The 20,594-nt window shown below is 53.3% G+C and overlaps 1 long non-coding RNA gene across 2 annotated transcripts; it reads right to left on the bottom strand.

Annotated features, from left to right (window-relative positions):
* Nucleotides 1–233: 233 nt before the first annotated feature.
* On the bottom strand, nt 234–18,707 carry LOC112582967. 2 transcript variants are annotated; one of them, XR_006549032.2, is made up of 4 exons: nt 15,654–18,707; nt 6,699–11,511; nt 3,717–6,490; nt 234–840 (listed from the first exon to the last, which is right to left on the bottom strand). It is a non-coding gene; the product is annotated as an uncharacterized LOC112582967 (long non-coding RNA). The 2 variants fall into 2 exon arrangements; XR_006549031.2 differs by lacking the exon at nt 234–840 and adding an exon at nt 980–2,342.
* Nucleotides 18,708–20,594: the final 1,887 nt, after the last annotated feature.

The following is a 20,594-nucleotide window of genomic DNA, read 5'->3' on the forward strand; positions in this document are numbered from 1 at the left end:
CTTCGCATCAGGTGGCCAAAGTATTGGAGCTTCAGCTTCAGCATCAGTCCTTCCAATGAATATTCAGGACTGATTTCCTTTAGGAGGGACTGGTTAGATCTCCTTGCAGTCCAAGGGACTCTCTAGAGTCTTCTCCAACACCACAGTTGAAAAGCATCAATTCTTTGGCTCTCAGTTTTATGGTCCAACTCTCACATCCATACATGACTACTGGAAAAACCATAGCTTTGACAAGATGGACTTTTGTCGGCAAAGTCATGTCTCTGCTTTTTAATATGCTGGCTACATTCCGTGGGGCTGCAGAGTTGGACACAACTGAGTGACTGAGCACACTTAACCAGTAAGCAAGACAAAAGGCATTTGGACTCAAGTGGCCTGACTCCAGAGCCTGTTCTTAACAGATGATGATGTTATGCAAACAGAGTTTACCTGCATTAAAAGGCTGGGGGCAGGGCATAAAGCTGACCTGCAAATAGGCAAGGATGATGCTTCAACAAATGTTGACGAGCCCAGAAAACTCTGAGATTGACGGAAGGTGCAGGTGAAAGGTCTCAGGACGAGGTTGGTTGGTGCTGTGGAGCTTGGCCCCCCACTCCTGGAGAATGTCAACAGGCGGCCTTTCAAATACAGCTGAGCTAGAGGAGTCCACAGAGCCCTGGCACTGCCACCCTCCACCAGGGACCAGAGAGCAGCGGGCACTGTGTGTTGGGGAAGGGCAGCACCTCGTGTCTGTCCCAAGAGGGATTAACACTTTCAGTGACAAGGCCCACAGTCACAGTGGACAAAGTGTGCTCAGCACCCATAACCTTAACAGGCAGGATTTTGTAGAACAAGGAGACGCTGCCAAGGAAAGGAAACCATCATCAAAGAGGGGCTAGGGGTATAATTGGTACCCCTACCTGCCTCCTCTTGGCAGCCAGATCCCAGTGAAGGGAGCCAAGGAATCCAGAGGACCACAGTTGATTTTTTTTTAATGTGATACGTCCTCAGTCCATTAGCAATGATTGAGATCATTTGCCCTCCCTAAGCTGAGTCTGGGAATTCCTAGGATAGCAGCATAGTTTTACCTCTTCCTTGGCCACCAAAACTCACGTCCCTCTACAGCCAGCAGACGCTCAGCAAAGGAAAAAGACACGCTCACCATGGATGGGTAGGTTTTACAGTGTAAGAGGAGAGAGGGGATAAAATTTGATTGATTGGCTTCTTCAGTTTTCTTAGCCATCCACCCCATTTCCTCTTCCATACCCTACTTCCATTCAGACAAAGATATCTGAAAGGTTTATAGTGAGACTCTGTGGAAATTGTATCACTGGTCATGTATAGGGTTATTTTGTTGTTATGAAATAATCTTAGAAGAAACCCAGATACAGTTTGAAGTAACACTGCCTTTCATGGCAAGAAAGCTGTTTTCTTTGAATCCTCTTCAAATCTTTCTGGTGATCTAGTTAAGGAGAAAGTCGTTTTTGGTGCTATCTCATCTTTAACATCTTGCCAACATGTTAATCCTCCTTTTTAATAAGAGAAGATAGACTTGGGATCAGCCTGTAGCAGGTGGTGAAATGGAACATTATTTCATTTTCATTAGGTTTAGTTTTACACTGAGTTTGTGTGTATGACACAAATTAGGATAGTTTACAAAGGGTTTCCCTTTTGAATGAGTGTGTTTAATTAAAGTGACTCAGTCACAGGTAAAGTATTAAGTGAATAGTATTTATCACGGGGACAAGAGATGCTGGGTATGGCAAAGATCCGGAGATTATGAATGTTTAGAAAACACCAGAATGCAGAAATACGATCTGGTCATGTCACTTCCTGGCTTAACGTCTGCACGGATCCTTCCTAAGCGGACCCCTGCCCGCAACCCACTCTCATCTGTGCCTGTCCCCTTCCCCACTCTGATCCAGACACACAAAACTTTTTTACATTCTGTCAACTTTCCAGGCTCTCTCTTGCCTTCAGGACTTTAACCCTTTACTTCCCTCTGCCCAGAACTCTCTCCTCCTCCCTCCTAGATGGAGAATTCCTGCTCAGGACTCAGGTCTTGGTTAGATGCGACCTCATCCAAGAAGCCTTCCGTCATCCTCCCAGCAGGGTTCTCTGCCTTTCCTCACTGCCCTGCCCCCAGCACCCCCCATGTCTTCATCACCTCACTCAGCCCAGGACGCACAACTGCCTGGTTAGCTGCCAGTGCTGCCTATTGGAAGGGGAGCCACTGGAGAACAGAGTCTGTCCAATTCACCCCCACTTATTCATTCAGCAGCGTGCCAAGTGCCTACTTAAGGGACCAGGTGCTGTTCTAGGAGACATAGCAGTAACCAGCACAGAAGAGCCCCGTCTTCATTCTAGAGGGGAGAGTTGGACAAAAATAAATAGATAATGCTTTAAAAGCCATATATATTCTATACACAATTTCAGGTTGTCACAAGTCCTTTCGATAAATTAAAACTGGGTAAGGGAGCACTGCCCTGGTGGTCCAGTGGATAAGAATCTGCCTGCCAACTCAGGAGACAATGGTCCGATCCCTGGTCCAGGAAGATTCCACATGCCTAGGGCAGCTGGGCCCACGTGCCACAGCTACCGAGCCCACACCACAGGGCCCGAGAGCCGCAGCTGCTGAAGCCCACGCGCCCTAGAGCCCGCGTCATGAGATAGGCCACCCTAGTGAGATGCCTGCACATCACAACAAAAAGGAAACCCCACCTGCGCGACCAGAGAAAGTCCTTGAGCAGCGACGGAGACCCAGCACAGCCAAAAGTAAATTAATTAGCTAATAGAGCTTTTTTTTTTAAAGATGGGCAGTGATGGGGACAGTGGCTGCTCTTTTAGATTGGCGTCAGACAAGGCCTCTCTGAGGAGGTGACGTTCGCACATAAACTTGAAGGAAGTGAGGGGAAGAGGGCCAATGGGAACAGCAAGGGGGAAGACTCCGAGGTACAAACAGGCTTGGGGTGTTTACAGAACACAGAAGGGGCCGCAGTGGCTGGAGTGGGGCGAGCTTCCAGGAAGCAGCTGGGCTGCACCCCTACTCGAGGAGGCAGGGAGAAGGCTCCCAGGGAGGAGGCTCCCCCCGGGCTGAGACGGTGCTCTGAGCAAACAGGAGGGAGGGTGCCCTCTCTGCCCGCGTGCCAGCCAACCCCGAGCCCAGCCTGAGAGACCTCCAACATTTGCAGAGGTGTTTCCTGTTAACATTTACCTTGGCTGATGTTTATTAACCGAGTCTATTAATAGTCATTTTTGGACCCTTCCTAAGGAATAACTTCTAGAAAAAGCATTTCTTGCCCGTTATCCCCTGCCTTGTATGATGTTTCAGATATGTAAATTGCTTTTCCATCCCTTCTCTCTTGATCCATTAATTTATTCATCCATAACACACATCTGAGTTGTTGAGCGGGGAACACAGACTCAGCTCCCACCCTCGAGAAGCACACAGTTTTGATGAGAGACAAGTCTGGAGGGCCCCAGGGGCCCATTTTCTTCCTACCTTTGTTAGCTTGGCAGAGAGGTGGCTGGGCTGGACCAGGCCAGTCTGTGGGCAACAGCCCACCCTGGCTTTGTTGAGTATCCACGTTCCTGTGGGCTGACAACCTCCAAGGCTCTTCCGTGTCCTGGGAGTGCAGCCCTGGGCCTTGGCAAGCACACTGCCTAGTCGTCACTAATGCCCAGACAGCCCTTGATAGATTTCTTGTTACTTAGAGAATTTACACATTCCCTCTTACCTCTCTGGCCAGCAGTCTGGAGTGGGTCCTTTCTCTTGGTGATGGTTGCATGTCCAGCTGGCTGGCTGGGTCAGGCCTCTCTACAGGAGCCCTGGCCATGCAGAGGACGTGCCAGCTGAGAACCCATGGTGAAGAGGATGAGAGTTCAGGGCCCTGCGGATGCTGTTACTTCTCTGCCTCTTGAGTTCCCCCCAGCATCTCCATCTGTGCCCTGTGCTGCTGGTGCTGCGTTCATCCCTCTCGCACGACAATCCAGGGCAAGGAGACAGGATAGAGGAAGCACCCGACACCCTCATGAGTATTAGAGAGGAGATGACCGAGTGCCTTGGGTATCATCTGGGACTTGAAATAGGGGTGTCGGAGGCTGGGTTCTCTGGAGGTCAGCACACAGGTGCTTAGTGGGGAGTGCTCTGAGAGCAACAGCTGGGAAAGGGAGGGGTAGCAAGGGCGCTGTCCAGAGTTGGTCGGAGATGGCCGCAAGGAGGTCTTTGATTCTCCTCCTGCCACCAGTCCCTGATCAGTCTCTGGATGCGGGCAGCCCTGAAGTGAATGACGATTGGAGGGCAAAGGCCACCTGCAGACAGCCTTCCAGACCCGGAACACCAAGTCTTTCACTGAAGGGTGATCTGGACACATGTTATGTCCACCACAAGACCCTTCAGGAAGACTTGCTGGAAGAAGGGGGATTTCACTTGGGGGATGTAGGAGCGGGCAAGGAAAGAAGAGTGTGGCCCAGGCAAAGGGTCAGAATGTAAGAAGACCCAAAGGCAAGGCAGAGACCACACTCTCAGGGAACTACGGGACCGAGAGGAAAGCAGGTGGATCCCTTTTAAGATGAAGAAACAGCCATGGGGAGGCCAGTGGACTTCTCCAAAATAAGTTTACAGTAAACGAGCTTAGAGCCACAGCTGTGGGTTCTGAGTCCAGAGTCCTTCCAGCCCCTCCCCTGGGACAGCTTTCACCCCCTCCGGCCACTCCCGTCTCCTCTTTGAGATGCTGTTTCCTTCTCCCCTCTCCTCTTTGAGCCCCCGGGCACACAGTCCCCACAAATCTGCCCAGTGAAGCACTAACATTCCTTCTAGACTCAGCACAAATTCTGCCATTTGAAGAGCTCCCACTTGGGTTACATTTCAGGTCAAGTGTTGTTCTGTTGTTTGGAAATTAGAGTCAGTCCGTGGCCACAATCACAGTTCAGTCTAAGACTGAGGTCCAGACTGAAATTAGAGCTGGATCCTGCTTGAACTTCTGACCAGAGTCAAATCAGCTGGGGGCAAGGTTTTGAGCTTAATCCTTTGAAAGAGCTCAGCCTAGAACCAGGGGCAGGTCTCAGCCTGGGACTATGATCAGGGCTTGGAACGGAGTTGGGGGGCAAGACTCAGTCTAGGGACAGGTTTGGGGTCTTAGCCTGGAATCAGAGTCAAGGCTAAGCCTTGGACTGGGGCTCAGGGATGTGAATGTGTGTCTGAGCCTAGACTGAGGACCATCAGGGCTCTGCCTTCCTGCTCCTGAGGTCTGGAGTCAGAGCCAAACCCAGGAGTGGACAGGAGAAGCCTATGAGCACAGACTCAGCCAAACTCCATCCCCGCTGCCGTGCTGGGTACCATATCCCACCACACTGTGTCTGGGACACGGGAATCTGGGTCCAAGACCCTTAGGGATGCTGCGCACTGCTGGAGCCTGGTGTTTGTGAGGAAGGGTCTGCACAGATCAGACAGGGCCCCCAGGGAAGTCAAAGTCAGCTCCCAGGCAGGCCCAGAGATGGGTGCGGGGAGGGGAGCTGGCTTGAACTGTGGTGCCCCCAGCAAGACTGTCGTGAGAGCCCCAGTGCCACTGGTCTTCAGAAAACTGGGCATCTGTATCAACTGCCCACCCTGAGTCTGCCGGGACTGGCTCTGCCCAAACCCCTGAGAGGACACTGGCCAGGGGTAGAGGAAAGAGCCTCAGCTTGGGTGTTGGGGGCCTGGGCACCCCACCTTGCCTCTGTCTCTGTGTGAAAGAAAGTGAATTTTAGTCGCTCAGTCGTGTCCGACTCTTTGTGACCCCCTGGATTGTAGCCCACAAGGCTCCTCCGTCCACGGGATTCTCCAGGCAAGAGTACTGGAGTGGGTTGCCATTTCCTTCTCCAGAGGATCCTCCTGACCTAAGGATCGAACCCAGGTCTCCCACATTGTAGGCAGACACTTTACTGTCTGAGCCACCAGGGAAGTCCTGTAAAATGGGAATGATATAAGTTAAGAAAGGCATTTGACAAGCGAGGAAACTGACAATCAGAGGGGGAGGGACTACTCTGGGTCAGTGAGGAGGAGCGTGGGGATCTCAGGCCTGCTAGCACCAAAGCCCTCATCTCTCTTGCCAGTCAGGCTTCTTTCATCCCTGACATGATCACATGCTGGCTATACCTGCCCCATGTGGGCTCCCAGGGAAAGGCCAGAGAAGAGAAGGGGTGGGCAGGAAACAGGACAGACACCCAGGGGATGGGACAGACACCCAGCTTGGGTCCACTGGGGTCGTGGGGCACAGAAGAGATCCAGAGGCCATGCCTACCCTGTGTTCTGTGTGTCCAGCTCTGGGCCCAGAGTCAATCCAGCTTCCCTGAATACCTGCTGTGTGATCTCAGGAAAGTTGCCTCACTTCTCTGAGCAAGATGCAAGTGGAAGTGTGAGTCGCTCAGTCGTGTCTGACTCTTTGCGACCCCGTGGACTGTAGCCCACCATGCTCCTCTGTCCATGGAATTCTCCAGGCAAGAATACTGGAGTGGGTTGCCATTTCCTTCCCTAAAAGAGAGATAATAATCATTTCCTCTTGTGATTGTTAGGCAAGAAGTGCTATAAAAGGCAAGTGAGCTATAAATATCGGTGCTGATGCCACGGTTGCTGCCACCATCCCAGACTCGTCCCTGTTACCCTTCGCTCAGTCTCGCTGCCCCAGACACGCAGGCCTTTCCATCTCCCCAACGTGCCACACTCCCTCCTGCTTCACAACCTTTGCTCAGGATGCTCTCTTGATGTGGCCTGTGAAAGTCACTTCCTCGGGGCACCCCAGGTGGGACCAGCGCATTCTCCACACTTCCTCTGTAGCACCTGTCAGCAAATGGGGGCGGGATTATACGTGTGACAGGACATTGGAAGGGACGTCTTCATTTGCCCCAGAATTGACACCCGGGGTGCAGACCTGGGGTGAACAATTGCCGAGCGCCCCGTGTTCTGAAGAGGGACCTCAGTAACCTCTTCAGGACTTGCTCAGGGGATGAGACTGGCCCTCCCACAGTGTCACCCCTCTGTTTCCAGGAGGTTGGACTGGGGAGAAGGATTCCACAGGGATGGGCAGCTGCAGTTTCCTACGGACGTTAGGGATTTTCCTTTTTACCCAACCAAGCCCATGGGAGACACACCAAGAAAATCACATGTTATGATGAAAGCAGGGAGGGAAACTTGCACTGCAGGGGGCAGATTTGTTCCAGCCTGGCCCTTCTGGGCAGGGTGGGGTCAAATAGAGAGAAGTGGCGTGAGGGGAGGGACGGGGCATGGGGCAGCCTGCAGGCTTGCCATTGGCTAAGGGTCAGCAGGCATCACAGGAAAGAGTTGAATTGTGCCATCTTTGGTACCCATCCAGGAAGGCACCCCACCACACCCAGGGGCCCCACAACAGGAACCACGGGGCAGGCGGGAACTGGAAAGGGGAGGTTGGAAGAGGTTGTGGAAGAGCGGGGACTGCAGAGGCCGGGGCTCCCTGGGGACCCATGAAGAGTGCGCACACACACGTGCCCAGTGCAGGGCCAGCATTCAGATGCCTGCCACGGCTGAGGGCATCGGCGGCCGTCAGCATCGATCCACAGAGAGGAGCCCGACCGCGAGTGGGTAACTCGGGTGCCTAACTGTTGCCTGCTGAGCCCCGATTCCCTCAGCCCCTACACCAGAGAGGCTACATCTTAAGAACAGAGGGGGAGAACTGGAACACGGACACCTCTGGCACATGGATGGACATTGAAACCATTATGCTCAGCGAAAAAAGCCAGACACAGAAAGCCACACAGCGTAAGATTCCATTTATATGGCGCGTCGGGCGGAGGCGGATCCATGGAGACAGAACACAGATTGGTGGATGGAGGGCTGGCTGCGGAGCACGGAGTAGGGGATGTTTCACAGAAGGGAGCTTCCTTTCGGGGTGATGAAATGTATTCACTTGGATTGTAATACTGGTGGTACAACCCTGTGAATGGACTCAAAACCACTGTGTGTACACCCTGAATGGATGAACGGTATGTTATGTAAGTCACATCTCAATACAGCTGTCATTTTAAAATGGGGAGGCGGAAGGCTGGGGGGAAGGGGCAGATAGTTTGGAGGACATGTACACGCTGCTGTATTTAAAATGGATAGCCAACAAGAGCACGGGGAACTGTGCTAAGTGTTAGGTGGCGGCCTGGCTGGGAGGGGTGTTTGGGAGAGAATGGATACATGTGTGTGTATGGCTGCGTCCCCTCTCTGTTCAACCAAAACTATCACCACACTATTAACCGGCTATATCCCAATACAAAATAAAAAGTTAAAAAAAATAAAAGCCATCGAAAAAGTGCAACAAAAAATAAACTGATTACTGAACGTGTTGGGTTAATATCTAAATAATAATAATAATAAAATGAGGGGCGTTTCATTTGGGATCAGAAAGACATTTTGGAGATGGACAGTGGTGATGGCTGCCAACAATGTGGAGGCGCCTCATGCCACTGAGCTGTATACTTAAAAATGGCTAAAAAGGTAGATTTTATGTGATGTATATTTTACCACAATTTTTTTAAACTAAAAAAATTTCATTTTAAAAAGATGGAGAGGGGAAATATCCCAGAAGAAGACCATGGACCCCTAAATACTCCAAGATACTGGCATCAGAACACCAGGAAAGAAGCAGCCTCCCCACCCCACCCCCCAATGTGGGGTAACACACACACACACCCGCATACGACACTCCAAGTCCCATAAGCCTGGTGCTGGGGACAAAGGAAGGAAAAGCTTTGAATCGCCTCTGGGACTGGGATTTCAAACAGACGGCCTTGTAATAACACAGTGACCACAGCATGCCTGGATCTGCCGCCACACGGCTGTGGCCAGAGGTTGGGAAAAATTGCAACTGCTTCCTGTGAAGCTCCCTGTTAGCCCAGAGCCCCACAAACCACTGCAGAGGCTCAACATCAGCTCCCCAAGGAGCACAAACTCCTAGATGGCAGGGACCGCTGGGTCTGGCTCGTGCCCGGGGCTTGATACAGAGCTGGTCACATTGTGGGTCTTTGGTTGATGTCTGATGAAAGAAAGGAGAGCCTCCATCATGAGACACAGAAGAAACTGAGGCCCCAGGGGGCCGTGGCCCTACCCAGGGCCACACCATCAAATAGAGGTGGGGGTGGGGACTAGGACCCAAATCCCCAGCTCCCCTGGCCCAGGCCAGCACCAGGCAGGGCCGGATTCCACCCGGAGCCCCTCCTCCAGCTGTGCACATCTGTTGGCCTCCGTGGGATGAGGCAATCACCCAGGAACCTGGCCAAGGACGCAAACATCCAGGACAGAACAACCGGAGGCGTTTCCAAGGGGTGGGGTCGGCGGCCCAGTGCCAAGCCTGGGCCCCCGCAGGGCTGCCTCCTGCCTGGCTCTGGGGGTTGCATTCCTAAAGCCACACCTCACCCTGTCACCCCAACTCCTCCTGATGGGGAGGCAAGGGTCCTGAAATACTGTTTTGGTCAACTTCTCCCTGGGGGAAATACCCTGCAGGCCCCTGCCGGTCTTTGGGTCTCAGCCTCCCTTCAGGGTAATCTGGTTCCATCTGGCTCTGCTCCTTCAAACTGCGTGGCTCTTGCTGACAGAGTCTTCTTAGAACACCATGTTCTAAGGCAGCCCTGCCTTCAGGGCCCCTAGTCTGAGAGAAGACACACCTCCTCTAAAAGCCCCCAGTCGGAGACTGGAGACGTAGCCCTGACACAGGACCCCTGATATGCTGGACGAGATGGCACTCTGCTCGTAGGAGCCTTGTCTACGGAGGGAGACCCCTAGGCTGACGGGGCAGGCCTGGGCCACCAGCAGAAGGCTCCCGGGTCCCTGCCTGGGCTTTGGCTGGCTTCTCTCCCTCTCTTTCGGATGCCCCTTCCTCTTCCCAACTGGGAGACAAGAGGGCTCTGACGCCTCTGTTTCTCAGAACCCAGCATCTCTCTGTTCACGTAGCACTGGGCACCAGCTTTAGGCTGTTGGTCGCAGTCAGCTCCGCGACAGATGGCCCACGTGCGGAGGCCCACCAAAAAACACACGCTCCTGACCCGTTTGCTTTCGGCGGCTTGGCTGTGTCTGCCACTGTCCCTGGGCTGCTGCCCCGTCGGCCCATGACCTATTCCCAGCAGGCCAACAGCTGCAGCATCTACAATTAGGAAGTGCTCAGACTGGACAGGGTCCTCCCCCTTCTCTGAGGCCCGAAGGCCAAGGTTGGCCTAAATTCAGGGCAAGCCCTCCAGAAGCCTGGCTCTGAGCTGTCCAGTCTGGTCTTCACAGCGACCCCAGAGTCTGGGGCTTACTGATGAAGAAACTCAGAGCTTGTTTCCCCAGTTGTAAAATGAGCTCGATAGAAGTAACAGCTCTCAAAACATAATTGTGAAGCTTAAACTGAGATGATGCTGGAAACCTGTTAGCACGGTACCTGGCCAAGGTGAAAGCGTGCTGTTTCATGATTTTGTTTTTTTCTCCTGCTCGGCATTCAAAACCTTTTCTTGTTTGGGGGACCACCCTCCTAGGCTGACCCTCATAGGAAGGCGCTCTGTCCTCCCAGTGCAGAGGCTGACACGCCTTCGGTCAGAAGGAGCAGACACATGACCTGACTCCATCACTCAGGAGCCCACCCTGAATTTGGGGACGGCTAAGGTGCTGCAGAGGACAATCGGGGATCATTCCTGGGGGCCAGAGGCTATGCCCAGGCCACGGTGCCCAGTGATGGTGGCTTGGGAAGCAGCCCCAGACGTAAGACAATTCCTCCAGGGGCCCTGCCTGTGTCCTGAGCTGCCAGCCCCCTTCACATCTGTCCTTTCCCTGAGCCTGGTTCTCCAATCGATTCTGTGAGCTGCTTGGTGTCCTTCCAATAAATCCCTGTCCTGCTTAAATTAATGAGAGTCAGTTTTCATTGTTTTCAACCAAGATACTTGACTGGCTTGGAAACTGGTCTGAAGGGGTGGGTTTCAGACAACAACACCCCTAGGGAAAGGGAGGAAATAATAATCTATTCTAGCTGGGCTGAAGGTGGCAAAAATCCAGTTAGTGTCCAGGGACGAGAATCCAGTAGCCTGTGGTATGTGGTGATGAAATAGCTAATGCAATTAAATTCATTAATTACATCATGGCCGGTGGCCATCTGGAAAAAAGTGCCACTGAAGGCAAAGCTGTGCGGGCCTGAGTCGCCGCTGCCATGGAATAGGATAGGGATGGCACGATTTCAAAGATGGCCTGGCTGCTTCAATGACACTAGACAATTCAAAGAGAAAGAATCACAAACTACAATCTCTAAATTCTTGGCTCAAGGCATAAATTGGAGCCCAGAACCTTTCTATAACTGGACTAAAGAATTGCTTATCTTTTACTGCATCAGGATGAAGTTTGTGGAAAACCAACTGCAGAGCGTGATCCTTTGCTTTGCCAAACTCCAGTGGCCGTTGAGTGCACAGCCTTCTCTTCCTCGGCCTGCCGCATTCATGCTGGTAGTTCCTTGAGGCTGACCCTGGGTCTTCTCTTCTTGCTCTGTATCCCTGAAGCACATGGGATGCCTTTGGCTACAAAGAACAGAAAACTCGGCAGTAGTGGCAGTCCAGGGCAGGTGAACTCCTGGAATGCACAGCGCCCAGCAGCACCCGGGGCTCTCAGAGGTGCCAGTGCTTTTCACTCAGCTCTGCCATCCCCTGGATTGGCTTCATTCAGTGGAGCCGGCTCATGCTGGCTTGCAAGAGGTGATTGCATGTATCTTGACTCTGTGTTCACTGGCCTCATGTTGGCAGTCTGAAATTGACCATGGAGGGAGTATTTACACCTTGGAAATCAGCCAGCAGCACATATCAGGGTTTTTTTTTTTCTTTTCAATTTGGAGCGGTGGTACACCAGCACATCACTGGCTTCATCCTAGCTCTGGTTCCCTAAGGGGTGGCAATGGAGCCACCTGCTTCTGTGTGTACGTGCCCAGGAGGTAAAGGAAGAGGGAAACCAGAGAAGAGGAGCGGGCAAGGGGAGGAGAAGGGGAGAGATGGGAGAGGCAGAGGGAGAGGGAAGAGGGGAGAGGAAGAATCTCCCCTGACTATGGAACCAGGCCGGCTCTCCAGCCTCACTGGGACCTAGCACCAGGGGAATGTCATGACCAGACCGGGCTGAGTTTCTCCAGATCCCCCTCTGGAGCTGCAATGTGGGGTCAGCAGCCCTGAAGAGCCAGGGCTCTGTGGTGGGCAGACCTCTGAACAAACCGAGTCCTTCAGGGAATGAGGAAAGAGGAAGTGGTGGTAATGAGTGGCAGTGGCGACTTCTCTGATGAGCAGCAGAGCTAGATCCCCGCCCAGACATGTGTAACTGACCACTCCTGGACATCTCCCCTTGGAGGAGAAGAGGAAGACTCCGAAGAGCCAATGCACACAGTACCGACCGTGTGCCAGCTGCTGTTCCAATGCTGTCCGTGTATCAGCTCATCTCACTACACAACAGCCCTAGGAGCTGGATCTGTTGTTGCTCTCATTCACAGATGAGGAAACTGAGGCTCCGAGGGGTGGTGTAACTTGCTAGAGCCCACAGAGGTGGTGCTGGGGTGGGGAGCCAGCCACCTGGCTCCAGGCCCTTGCTCTGAACCTCCTCTCCTCCCTGCCTTCCCCCAGACCTGCTTGAAGCTCTCTTCTTCCTCATCTTAACTGCAACTCAAGGTTCAGGTGTCCCCACAGGATGGCATCAATACTCTAGAAAGCTTTCCAACCCCAGCCCAGGTCAGACACCCGTCTCTAGCTGCCGCAGTGACCACTGTCTCTCCAGGGCACTGGGCCTTGTAACTGGCTTCTTGTCTACTTCCCTTGAGGGCAGGAAATAGGTCCTGCTCATCTCCACAGGTCCAGTGTCCTCAGCCCAGGACCTGGCACGGGGAATGGGTTGTGAGAGCCCAGCGCCAGGCCCTCAGCTCCCTTCTCCCCAGTACCAGATCCCTGGGCCCAGTTGGTCTCAGCACGTGCAGACGTGCTATCCCCCACCTTCCGGGCAAATGTTCTGCTAGCCCTTCCGCCTCTCCACCGCCTGGCTGGATCTACTTCATACACTCAGCACGGATCTCCTTACTTCCGCTTCTTAGCCTCCTTCCTGTTTTACTCTTTTATTAAGATTCTAATTAAATAATTCTAATTAAATGTAATGAGCTGAATCGACAAACTTATTGCAATAAAGCAGCATTCAAGACATCCTCTCTCCTGATCTTTCCCAGCCAGTGGAATTGAGATAGCACTGGGCCTTTTCCGCCTGGGGGTGACTCAGCAGGGCTGGGACTGAAGGCCATGCTCACAGGACATCACCAGGGGCACCCAAGGCCCAGCTGAGGCCTCCCCTGACCCAGCTACCCTGCAGCCAGGTTTTAGGCAGAAGTCAGTCTGTTCTGAGAGCGCAAACACCGGCCCGGGCCACACTGGCTTGCTTACGGTCTGTGCTTCCAGCTGGCCCTGACAACACATGGCCTCCTCCACACCAGGAGGGGCAGGCAAAGCCCCCAGACCTGTAACTGGGGTTCGCTAACCACTGGGTGCCTACCTCTTCCCTTCAGCCCGGCTTTCTGGAGAGGAAGAAAGGCCTGGACCTGAGGTCTGACCCTGCCCTTCTGCGTGTCCTTAGTCAAGGTCCATCCTCTCTCTGGGCCCCACCTGAGTTTCCACCAGATGGCAGGCCGATATGATGTGTTGAGGGAAGCCAGGCCTCAAATCCTGGCCTGCCCCTTTTGGGCTGTGGGTCCTGAGGCAAGTTACATCATCTCTCTGAGCCTCAGTTTCCTCATCTGTAAAATGGGGCTGTTATAAAATGAGCTGTTATAAAATTACTATAAAACAACATTCAGGCACAGACTAAGTGCTTCATAAATTACAACCGTAAATCATCCTAATCCAACACCCCTTCCCCACAGCAACCCTAGGGGGCTGAGAGAGGACCCTGGTCAAGGGGAGTTGAGGAGGGGAGGCAGAGCTTTTAGAATCTTTCCAAACCTGGCCCACCTTCCTTCCCACCAGCCAGCACGGAGGACACAGCGCCCTGGGGACCCCAGGCGGGACTTATATCCTCCACTCACAGGCCCTACCTGGGCAGCAGGCCCGTTACAGCAGCCTCTGAGCTTCTGCCCACACCTGACCTCGCTGAACCCGCATATCAGCTCTCGGGGAAGGTAGCATCTGGTTCATGGTCCCACTTCACAGACAAAGAAACTCGGGCTCAGACAGCAGGGTGTTAACACACTCAAGTCAACCAGGCAGTGATGGAGTCAGGACTTGAAACTGGTTCTCTGGCTCTGACACCAAGGAGCCACTAACTGCCACCTCCCTCTGCAAGTATACATGGCCAGGGATATTCTATGGGTTTCGGTGATCCAGGCCAGGAGACCCAGCTCTGGAGGCAGGCAGGCAGGGCAACTGCCCCAGAGTACAGAAGCGGACGGGGAAGGGCTGCAGAGCAAAGTTGAAGATCTGGGTCCTGGTTCCTGGGCTGCTCCAGGGTCACAGGGTCACCTGGCCTCCAGCCATAGCCCCTGCTCCTGAGCAAAGCAGCACAGACTCTGGGGTCGGAAGGACCCTGGTTTAGTCCTGGCACTGTGCTCACCTGTGTGTGATGGGCTGATGACTTCACCTCTCTAAGCCTCAGTCTCTTCACAGCATCAATGGGATGCATGCTTGTATCCCCAGAAAAAAAAAAACAGTGGGCATCATGGATCTTATGTCACAGGCCCATTTTACATTCCTGGGGCTGCAGAACAAGAAACAGGTATCCCCGCTTTTGGAAAGTTTGCTTTGGGATTTCCCCGGCGGTCCAGTGGTTGGAACTTCACCCTCCAACACAGGGGTGTGGGTTCAATCCCTGGCCAGGGATCTAAGATCCCACATGCCTCAGGGCCGATAAAACCAAAACGTGAAACAGAAGCAATATTATAACAAATTTAATAAAGAGTTTGAAAATGTTCCACATCAAAGGAAAAAAAATGTCTTAAAAAAAAAAACAACCCAGTTTGCTTTATGCCACTTTGTGTTATGGAAGATCAACATTAGTTTCTGTTTTCACTAACCGAAAGACATGCAAGAGGATTTTCGCTTTTATGAAAAAGGCAAAGAGCGAAACTAGCGCTCAGCGTTTGTTTTGCAGCAGCCGTCATAGAGGCAATGCGCACCGAGCAGAGTGGCACCGCCCGGCTCCCTTCCTGAAAATACCTTCTGCATCTCAGCAGCTCGAGCCACCTCAGCTCTGAACCGCGTCTGTGAGCATCTGCACTTTCACAGGATTTCCTTCGTGCATCTGTTAGCGAGGTGTGTCCTGTGGAATTGCTTCTTCGCTTTATACCAGCTCAGCTTATGAAAGGTTTCACAGGAACTTTGGAACAATGGGGAAACCTATACCGCAAAGTGGGTAGCTTAGAATACCAGAAATGGACTATCTCACAGTTCTGGAGGCCAGAAGGCCAAAGTCCTGTGTCAGCAGGGTCGTGCTCCCCCTCCACCCCTCACCTGCAGGAGACCCTGCCTCACCTCCTCCAGCTTCTGATTGCGCCGAGTGTTCCTTGGCTCATGGCAGCATCACTCCAGCCCTCACACTGCCTTCTCCCTGTGTCTCTTCACACAGCCTTCCCTCTGCGTCTGTCTGTCCCTCTGTCCAAATCTCTCCCTTTGTATAAGGGCACACCCAAATGATTTTGTTTTAACTTGATTACCTCTGTAAAGACTCCCTTTCCAAACACGGTCATTTCTGATGTACTGGGGTTTGTGGACACGTTTTGGGGAGGACACAAGTCAACAGGCTGCAAGCTCTTCTGCACACACTGGATCCTTACAGGCAGGCCGGAAAGGAGTGTGCCCATTGTACAGATGGGGAAAAATGGAGCTGGGGGTTGGAAAGTTGAGTACAAAGGCACATAGTGAATGAGACGCAGAGCCAGGATCAGAACTTCAAGTCTCCCAAGTCTGATGTTTTTCCACTGCCTTCTTTAAAATTTAAAAGGGGAAAGGAGAGTCCAGAGCTATCCTTTGGGGTCAGGAGTTTGACCCTGAATAGCCATCTGGCATCAGTAATTACAATTGACCAATCACCTACCAGAAGTCAGGCACTCAGCTTTATATTCACTGTGTCACGCTGCTGCTTTTGAAGTCAGAGTGCCTAGTTCAAACCCAGGTTTTCCCACTCCTAGCTGAGTGACTCCAGGCAGGTAACTTTACCTCTCTGGACCTCAGTTTCTTCTTCAGTAAAATGGGGACAGCATCCACTGTAGAGGGTTTAACAGGGTGACTCATGCAAAGCCCCTTAGCACAGGGCCTGGCACGTAGGACGTTCTCATTTAATCTTCATAATGACACCATGAGGCAGGTCCCCACTTTACAGAGAGGAAACCAAGCCATCATTCAACCACAGTTACGAACTACATCTAGTAAATGACAGGAGTGGGACTTGAACCCAGCTTCCTCTGACTCCTAAGCGTATTTTTGTTTGTTTGTTTGTTTTTCCCACAGTGCTGAAGTCCAAGGCCTCCAGGCTTGGGAATATGACTCTTACTGTGGGCTGGCAGGACTCAAACTTCAGACACCCTTCCTAACTGGGTGCTGAAAGCCCTGGTCCAACTGGGTCCCTGGAGAAGGAGGAGGTCTCTGGGTTTAAACACTGTGATGTGGGATCCAGGAGGTGGGTGTCTTCTCTACTTCAGCTGTCCGATGCCCCCAAAAGGCAGACACTCAACCCAAGTCCCCAGGGAGCATATGCCAATCCCCCTGGGCCCCAGGGACCTCTGTTCGGATTTGCTGCGAAAATTAGAGCAGAGCGCTGCAGAAGGTCAAGCCAGCAGGGGGACCAGACAGTGAAGGGACCAAAATCAAAGACATTCCCCAATGCTGCCCCCTACAGACCAGCGAGGCGCCCACACAGGCACAAAGAAATACACCTGCGGGCTCCCGCCCAGATCACCTGTCCACACACTCACGTTCAGACACCCATACCTGCAGCACAACACAGACCCCGGAAGCGACACGCGCTGGCTGCACACGCCCATCGGGATGTCACGTGTACCTGGCGACCCTCACACCACAGCCTGACGCGGGCAGAGACTTAAAGAGACGCAGAACCACAGACTCCAGGACACCACAGACCACCCTCTGGCGTCCCGATGACAAGCCCCAACCTGCCCCATTTCTAGCCCTGAGCCTGCTCTTCTGAGTCTAACCCGGGATGACTGCCGCAGCCCTGAGGCATCTGAGGCCTCTGTGATCTTGTTTCTCTCTGTACAGAACCGCCTGCTCCATCTCAAGCAAGCCAAAGGTCCATGGCGCTGACCTGCTCTCTGACCTTGTCTCCAGGCTCTCTGCTTCCGGCCACACTGACCTCCCCCGACGTCTATTCGCTCACATCCCACTCTTCCTAGGGTGGCAGGCAGCTGGGGTGCACTTGCTGTCTCCTCTCTCTTAAGTGCTCCTTCCCTCCACGTTCAGGTCTGTGCTCAAGCGTCCCTGGCCCCCCTGCCCCACGGCCCCTGTATAAAGCAGCCCTGCCCCTCATCTCCACTGCTGGGTTTCCATCCTTACCACACAGATTAATTCTACACCTCCGCAGAAGAGGGAGGGTCAGATCCCACTCCTCCAGTGGAACGCAACTCCACGGGATGGGGTCTTTGTCATGTGTTGCTTGCTGCCGTGTTCCAAGCACCCGGAACCCAATCTGGTGGTAGACGGTGGGTGCTCAATCAGTGGGTGCCGAGTGGATGACTCCTGACGCCCAGCCTGGCTCAGAGAGCACCCCGAGGCAGGGCCCGAGCTGATGTGCAGACAGACCTGCGTTCCAGCCTGGGCCGGTCACACCACCTCTCAGTCTCGGCTCTCGCGAGGATTGAAGACCACGTGTGTCGGCTCTCAACACAGCACTGACACGACCGCACGGTGGTGAGGCTTCCTCTGGCCCACCACCCCCCTCCCAGTTCCTCTCTCCCTGCCTCCCTCAGGAGTGTCAGGGAAGGAAGGATGGCCAGGTGGTGTCAGCACCATTTCTCTTCCTTCCAACATGCCCGGCTGCATCTCAAGGGCTGGACGCAGGGAACCACTCTCCCCACCTCCCTTGGCTAGCCGGCTTTGAATAGGTTTCTGGCTGCGCAATAAGATCCCACAGGACCAAGGGCTGGAGCAGAGGGCTGCCAGGCCACAGTAGGGGTTCAACTCCAGCCTCTCCGGATTCCCTGAAACTTGCGGGCCTTCCTTCACACCCTCAAGCGCTCCCAGTGGTTCTGAGGGCCGAATCTCTTTATCAAGAGATTTATTTCCTACATGAAACAGCTAGAGTGGACGGTTTTCTTGCCTGCCTCCTGACTGGCTCCCAAAGTTTCTGGAGTTTTCCCTGGGGGCACGCTTTGATAGGGAGGGGCCAGAGCCTGCACTGGGTGGCATGGTGGTGGCCTGTGACTTGTCTCCTCCGCCTTTGCCATCGCGGGTGGGGCTGGACCAGCCCTGCAGTGACGCTGGTCCTGCACTCCCTCCCCTCCCCCAGAAGCCCCCACAGCGACAATAAAAACAAGCGACGGCTACAGTGGACAGTTCCCAGCACCCTGCCAGTACTAACTCGTTTACTCCTCACAACGTCTCTGCGTGGACAGGGCTGTTACCACCCTATCTTTGTTGTTTGTTGTTCAGTTCCTGTCGTGCCTGACTCTCTGTAACCCCACGGACTGCTGCACACCAGGCTTCCCTGTCCTTCCAACTCATGTCCACTGTGTTGACAATGTCATCCAACCATCTCATCTTCTGTTGCCCCTTTCCCCTCCTGCCCTCAATCTCTCCCAGCATCAGGATCTTTATTTTTTTACAACGAGTGGGTTCTTCACATCAGGTAGCCAAAGTATCAGAGCTTCAGCATCAGTCCTTCCAGTGAATATTCAGGGTTGCTTTCCTTTAGGATTGACTGGTTTGATCTCCTTGCCGTACAAGGGACTCTCACTGTTTTATACACAAGTAAACTGAGAGCCAGACTATTAAGTCATCTGCTCTTCAGTCATTTACATGGCTAATAAGTGGCAAATCTGAGAGTCAAATCCAGCCTGGCTCCAGGGGCTTGCTCGTAATTACAGCCCTCTGCTCTCTCTTTCAGGCATCCGTGCCAGCATCTCGAGCAGCAGATGAGACCTCAGAGCCCTCAAGGAGGGGGGATGAAGAGACGGGTGATGAACCGTTGCTCATTACGTGCTTGAGAACTCACCAAGGCCCTTCCTCCAGCCTCTCCTTGTCATCATCATTCCCACTTCCCCACAAGCATGTGGCCCCTTCCAGCACACGTGGGGAAGGGACCTCTCTCCTCCTTATGGGGTGGGGAACAGGGCGTGGGGACCCTGGAAAAGAATAAAGCTCCCATCTCAGCTCTGCTTCTCCACTGTCCCATTGGCCTGGGGAGGTCCTGTCCCTCCCTGGGGACAGGGCCCAAGTGCAAGCCAAGAAGGCGGACCGCAGGACTGCTGTGGCTCCCCCAGCTCTCACTTTCTCTGCTTTAAAGACGTTCTGAAAATCAAAAGCTTTGGGTCAGCACAGAGGAGTGGCCCACATGCTTTACCAAACCTGGCTGGACTGGATGTGTGAGGCCACTGGCTCCACGATGGAGACCCAGAAAGTCAAAGCCCAGGGGCAATGGGAAGCCGACCACCGGGCGGTTTTGCCTCCAGAACAGATAACCTACTAAGTTGACCTCTGGGCTGCTAACTCCCAGCCTTGCCTGCCGATCCGAGGCTGCCCCTGCTTTCGAAGGTTCTCACAGGAAGTCCAGCTGGTTGTGTTCCCTTTTCATCATCTGACTCTAGTCACTGACAGCCACTCTGTGCTGGGACCTACGCTGGGCACCGAGACCACAGGTGGATCAGACCCAGGCCCTGGCCTTCCGGAGCTCCCAGGCTAGTGAAGGCTGTCTGAACACTGCTCCCCTCCTTCGAGGCCCAGCTTCTGGAATCCTCTTCCAGAATCCCCCCTGGCTTCCAGCTCTGATATCTCATGTCCCCCTGGTGTGGTACAGACCTAGCCCACGCCCAGGAGCTTTCTAGAGCACCATGACCCACAATCCCTGGACAGATCCCAGCAGCCTGACCCCATGCTGGGGCTCAGCAGATGTGGTCAGCTGGTCAGCAAGGACTTGTGACCCAGCTCACATCTGTCCTGGCTGGAAGTGAAGGCCCCAGTCTAAGCCAGCATCCACATACTGGGCACTTGGCTAAAATTACTCTGTGTTGGGCCCCGAAGCTCCTAAGGAAGAGAGGATATGGTATTGTCCCAATGTTCCAAGAGACTGGCAGGGAGGGGAGGCCACCTCAGGACAGTGGGAACACAGGCTCTGAACCCCAGGCCTGCCTCTTCCCAGCTGTGTGAGGCTGGCAGGTGGCAGTTCTGTGGGTCTCAGTGCAATGATCTTTAAAATGGGCTAATAATGCCTGCGTGAACCATGAACTTCCAGATGTTCAAGCTGGTTTTAGAAAAGGCGGAGGAACCAGAGATCAAATGGCCAACATCCACTGGATCATCGAAAAAGCAAGAAAGTTCCAGAAAAACATCTATTTCTGCTTTATTGACTATGCCAAAGCCTTATGACTGTGTGGATCACAATCAACTGTGGAAAATTCTGAAAGAGATGGGAATACCAGACCACC

The sequence above is a fragment of the Bubalus bubalis genome, chromosome 2 (assembly GCF_019923935.1).
Source record: "Bubalus bubalis isolate 160015118507 breed Murrah chromosome 2, NDDB_SH_1, whole genome shotgun sequence".
In the NCBI taxonomy this organism is placed as follows: domain Eukaryota; kingdom Metazoa; phylum Chordata; class Mammalia; order Artiodactyla; family Bovidae; genus Bubalus; species Bubalus bubalis.